The 6107-nt window shown below is 43.9% G+C and overlaps 1 non-coding gene across 1 annotated transcript; it reads left to right on the top strand.

Moving 5' to 3' along the window:
- Nucleotides 1–359: 359 nt before the first annotated feature.
- On the top strand, nt 360–434 carry LOC112300532 (small nucleolar RNA SNORD28). Its single transcript, XR_002974409.2, has one exon. It is a non-coding gene; the product is annotated as a small nucleolar RNA SNORD28 (small nucleolar RNA).
- The last annotated feature ends 5673 nt before the right edge of the window (nt 435–6107 follow it).

Genomic DNA, 6107 nt, shown 5'->3' with positions numbered 1-6107 from the left:
TTCTGTTGTGTCTAATTTACTGTGAAGTTTATTGAGTGAGTGAGCTTTCATTTCATATATTTGTCAGTTCAAAAATTGTTTGATTCTTTTTATATTCTCTATTTTTCCTCCTAATTATAATCATGTTTTTCTTTAAATCCTTGGAACTATTTATAGTAGTTGTTTTAAAGTTTTTGTCTACTAATTTTATCATCTAGATAATTTTTGGGTCTATCTCTATTGGTTTATTTTTCTCTTAGTTATTGCTGGCATTTTCTTGCTTCTTTGCTTGTCTAGCAATATTTGATTGGACACTGAATACATGATTATTATGTTGCTGAGTGTGTGGATTTTGTTGTCTTTAAAAAGTGTTGTGTTCAGTCAGACGATTTGAACTGTTATGCTGATACTCTGTGAGGTGTGACAGGGAATATCATGTTAGGGTTCTGATGGTAAAAGAAAAGTGTTGTGTTCATTCTACAGGCAGTTAATTTACTTAATCACTTCAAGACTTGCTTTTAAACTTTGGTTTGGTATGGATAGAATAACTTCTAGTTTAGGACTTATTTAGCCCTATTCCTAAGGCATTGGCTTTGGGGGTCTTTTGGATTCATTGTATATTGAAGGGAGTCTCTCCTATCTCTGTACCTGGCACTTGAACATCTCCCAGTCCTGTGCGAGCTCCAGTAGTTTTGGTTTTTCAACCCTGGTAGTTGCTCTTTGCCTGGTTTTGTGGAGTCTGGTTCTATGCATGCACTGCTTATGCTCAGACAAAGACTCAAGGGGTCCCCATGGAGACTTCTGGGAACTTTCTGTACACGGGTCCCTCTTTTCTAGTATTGCACTTCCCAAATTTCAGCTTTTGTAACTTCCCCGAACTCTAGTCTTTTCTTTTTTATCTCAGCCAGTTCACCATGTTTCACTTGGGCTCCTTTTCTCTGTGCCACAGTACAAAAAGTGCCCCCAGTAAAAGGTTGGACCTATGGGAGAATTCGTCCTTTTTAATTTTGTTCTTTCAGAGGTCAGCCTTATACTTCCTTCCTTTCAATGTCAGAGAATAGCTGTTTCAATCCAATTTTCTGATTGTTTATGAAGGGAGGAGTGGTTTTCCCATGATGGCCACAGGGAGAAATTCCCTCTTTATTAAAGCCTTTGTATAACATTCCATGTGTATTATGCCACAACTTACGTGTAGGGTTCCCCTCCGATAGACACTCATGTACAATAGTTTCCAATCTCTCCCTTTGGTAAACAATGTAGTATATGATTGTACCCAATTAATTTTATATATGTTTGAGTATATCTGTAGAATAAATTCCTAAAAAGTGTCAATCAGTGGCATGTCATTTTTAATATACATATTTTTTACATTTGAAATTTAGTAGACATCTTCACATGGCTCTCATGGAATTTTCTACTTACATTTGTACCAAAAATATAAGAGCATGCCTCTCTCCTACACTTTAGGCAACTTTTTGATCTTTACATATTTGGTGGGTTATCTTTGTTTCTTATTATGCATCAGGGTAGCTATCTTTCCATATATTTCAAAGTCATTAGCAGTTCCTTTCTTATAAAATGTTTATTCACAAGTTTTGCTCTAACTTTTGTAATAAAAAATCACACAAAGAAAATAGAAATAAATACACAAATAAATAAGAGGGTCAGAGTGGTTCTTTTAGGTCTCCACAAGCTTCAGAATGTTAAAGCAAAACAAATCCAGTGCAAGTCGAATAAACAAACAAACAAAACAACTAAACTCTAAAAGATACAAATGGACTTGACATTCAGAGCAGAGAGTTAAATCAAGGAAGTTGAATTCTAACACATTTAAGTGTAAGATTCAGTGTTTGGATTAATCCAGATGCAACCATCTAATGAGAAACCAAGGGAGTGCGGCTTATTAACATGTGTGAAACAGACCCAGTTGTCTGAAAGGAAGTGCAGTATAAGCCGAGTGTCTGGGAGGAAACACTGCTCCCATTTCTATCTGGGAGGGTAGACATGCTGTTGCCGGGAAGGGGGAGGATTTCCCTGCTCTGGGCTGCTATGAAAAGAAGGAGAAACCTCTCCAGAGTAGAGCGATCACATTGCTAAAGGGACTTGCGCCCGGGTCATGTGAGAAGTGGTGGAAAGGACTGAGGATGTCCGACAGGCAGAAGAGAAGGATCAGGGTCCCATGGATCAAGTCCTCCGATTAAGGAAGATGTATCCTATGGAAGAGCAAGCTGACAGGTTTGTCCTGTTTCAAAGGAGGAGATCAAAGATGCACTAGTTAAGTAAACAGGGAGATAAATTTCAGCTCACTATAAGTAAGGACTTTCCAGTTCAACCGACCAAAGATGACAAATGCTTCCCCAGAGAGTGGTGAGTATTCTGTCATCAGAGGTAATCAAGTATAGGATACATCTCCTCCATTGGGAAGGAATTCAAGCAGCTTGTGGCTGGATGGACTGGATGGCCTGCAAGATCTCTTACAATTTGGGTATTCTCTGATTGTTATATGGCCACAGGCCCTAACAAACTACTTGCTGGGGCTAAATGAGTGAGAAGTGGTGAAGTCAGGTGTAGAACCTAGGTTTTGAAAGTCGATGTGGAGTTTATTCCAATTCATCCCATCTACGGAGCCTTGGACAAGGCTAAGCAAGAAGACATCCTTGCAAAGTTATTGGTGAGGGGAAGCATTATGGCAGCATGGACCTACCTGGAACTCCCACTCAGGAGAACTGAGTTCTAACTCTGGTTCCACCGTCCTCATCATGTGAGCCGTTCCATCCATCTCACTCGTAGCTCTCCGGTTGCCCTGTCTCTGCTCGAAACTGAGGATTTATCGTCTGTATCCAGGACTGTTTCCCCTTCCTTACAACTGCCCCACACGTGAGCTCTCTGTGGGCAAGGACTGAGCCCTGTGTTGGTGTGCGTGCCTGAAGCTCCTGGTGCAGTCCCCGCCACTTAACAGGGGCGCCCCTAAAAGCTGCGTGTTTTCTCACATCCCCTTGACCTCAATTCCTGGGGCCTGGGGGAACTCCATGAGCAAATGAATGGGATCTCCCTTTACACATGTTAAGAGAAGGTAATAAATCAATAAAGGTGTTCATCAAGATAAAAAGAAGATCAGAGCATCTGCTCTGCCCAGGTGGTTGAAATCAGCATGTTTCCTGAGGAAATTTTGCCCAGTCACCTCAAAAGTGTTCTGCTGTTTCAACTGTGAGAAGGGGTTTAATGATAAAAATATGCCCTGGACACGAGTCTCTGTCAGATGTGGAACTCAGCCAATAGCCCTGTTTTCAGCCCTGACTGTAGGATGCTGTTGGCTCTGAAAGCCAGAAATGATGAGGAGCGTCAAAACAGGCAAAACCGGACACTTCTACTGTGGCATAGGTGGTGGTAGGTCCATGCTCTCAGGACTTTGTTCTCTGTGGGAGGGTGGAACTTACCCCATGTAATCTTTCTAGCTGTGTCAACCTTATCCCAATGTCATGTGCTGTGGCCCTGAGCATCAAGAAGCTTCAGGGAAAGTGCTGGTCACCTGGGAGGACAAGGCTGGCTCACTTGACTGGTACCTCCAGCTTCCAAGTGACTGAGCTGGTTGAGGGGGGAGTGGAAAGGTAAGGAGACGTGGGTGGGATGTTGTGGTAGATTGAACAATGAACACAACTCTTCACTTCTATCTAGGATTACTCTACATCCCCATCCTTGCATGGTTGCCCTTTGTCTTTGAGCTTAGCCATTGGGACTGGCTTGGGCCAATGGGATGCTACAGAGGGAACCTGAGAGAGAATTGAATTGTGAATGTGTGTTCGTCTGTCTGTCTCTCTCTCTGCTTCTGCTATTGCTCCGAGAAACGTGTCCCTAGCTAGCCACTGCCAATTCAGTCTAAAACCCAGAAGTGTTTTAGGTGACATGTGGGAGACAGCAACTGCCACGTAGTCAGAGACCTGCAAGCAAGAAGAATGAGTGTTTGTGGTAAGACACTGATATTTTGAGGTCATTTTTCATGCAGTACTATGTGACAATAGCTGACTAATACAGAGGTGAAAGCTGGTGTGTGTGGGGGGGGGGGCGGGGGGGGCGGGGTCATGTCTGTAGCGAGTTCCAGTTCCTTCCTCGGTATTCCAGCTAGGCCTGACAGCTCTCAGCTAGCTGCTTCTTGGTCTCCCTGTAGTCGGTCTTCAGTGCTCTGCTTCCCGGAGGAGTCTACGGAATGTGGGCTCAGTCAAGCTGGTCCTGAGTTACCTAGTGTGGTCGATGGCTGCAGCAATACATCTGATTACTTCTGTGTCAGTGCACCTGTGTGGTCCCTTCTCAGAATGACTCTGGGCTTGGCTGTGTGACTTGGCCAGAAGACATTAGCCATTGTGATACAAGCAGAATCTTAAAAAATGCCTATGCGTTGGGCTTGCGTCCTCTTGGGGAAACTGTCCACCATCGTGTGAAAAGGCCAGGCTAGCCTCCCTGAGGATGAGAGACCATGTAGAGAGAAGCCCCAGTCATGCCAGCAGTCCCAGACATAGGAAGGAGGGAACCCTGGCCCCCTGGCCCCAGTCAAGGCATCCAGACCAGAACTGCCAGCCCACCCACAGAATCATAACAACTAGTACGTGCTCATTGTTTTGAGCTGCTGCATTTTGGGGTTATGCCTCAAAATCTAACTAATACACATAGGCAAAAGACAGTTTGAAAAATCAGTGAGGCATCGAACATGCTATTTGAACATTTACTATGTTCTCGACCTTGGGCTGGGCTTGAGATCTTGAGGGTAGGACACAAGTTTTATTTTTCAAATGCAGAACCGGAAGGCAGATGGCATTGCAGGGGCTCTGTCTAAAGTACAGCCAAGATGGGTCCTGTGAATGGTGGATGTTGTCACAGCAGCAAAACAGGTCATCCAAGGCAAAGAAGAGCGAGCCAAAGAATAATGGATCACTTTGAGGGCAGAGCTTCAAAGGTCTGAGCTTCAAGTCCAAGTTAGGCTGTGGAAGCAGGAACTGATTGGCCTACACTGACACATCGTAATCACCCAGAGTCCACAGCGTGCATTAGAGTTCACTCTTGGTGTTTTACATTCTGTGCGTTAGGACAAAGGTCTAGTGACATGTATCCATCATGATAGTGTCACACAGAGTGGATTCTCTGCCCTAAAAATCCTCTGTGCTCTGCCTATCATCTCTCCCTCCCCTAGTAGCCTCTGGCAACTACTATCTTTTTCTTGTCTCCAAGGTTCTGCTCCTTCCTGAATGTCATCTAGTTGGAATCACACAGTGCATAGCCTTCTCAGATTGGCTTGTTTCACTTACTACCATGCATTTAAGTTTCCTCCATGTCCTTCCGTGGCCTGATGCCTCATTTCTTTTTAGCGCTGAATAATATTCCATTATCTGAATACACTGCAGTTTACTTACTCATTTACCCAACTGAGGGCCCTTTTGGTTGCTTCCAAGTTGTAGCAGTTTCAAATGAAGCTGCTATAAATATCTGTGTGCAGATTTTTGTATGAACATACGTTTTCAATTCATTGGGGTAAATACCAAGGAGTATGATTGCTGGGTCGTATGGCAAGAGTATGTTTAGTTTTGCAAGAGACCGCCAAACTGTCTTCCGAAGTATCTGTACCATGTTGCATTCTCACCAGCAATGAATGAGAGTTCCTGATGCTTGGGGTCTGTTTTTGGTGGCTTTCTGTGTTGCTGTCAATTGTCATCACTTGTCACTGAATCATCCTTTCAATATGCTGCCTCTAATTACATTTATTTCTTTTCTAGTAAAATAGGAATAAAAATATCCACTTATTCTGCTGGTTTGAACATTCACCCCAAAGGCACCACTTGAATCCCCCTGTGAACGTGAGATGTGGGGAAAACAGAGGTGCCCAACCCTGCACAGGGTCCGTCCCATCAGGGAGCCCGAAATCTAGTCGTGGCGACAAGGCTAGAGCATCCAAAGTCACAGGAAGGCTCCCTTCAGGGAGTAGATGCACCTGGAGCAGAACCTTGAAGGGTAATGCTTTCAAATCTGGACATAAGGAAGCGTTCATTGCTGAGAAAGTCGGAGGTGGCCTCAGAGACCTACCTGGTTGTTAAGGGGATGTAGGTTAGAAGCAATCAGTTGAGACAGACCTGAATGTGGCT

The sequence above is a fragment of the Desmodus rotundus genome, chromosome 4 (genome assembly GCF_022682495.2).
Source record: "Desmodus rotundus isolate HL8 chromosome 4, HLdesRot8A.1, whole genome shotgun sequence".
Lineage (NCBI taxonomy): Eukaryota > Metazoa > Chordata > Mammalia > Chiroptera > Phyllostomidae > Desmodus > Desmodus rotundus.
Note: the sequence above shows the minus strand (reverse complement) of the source record. Positions and strands in the feature narration are given on the sequence as shown.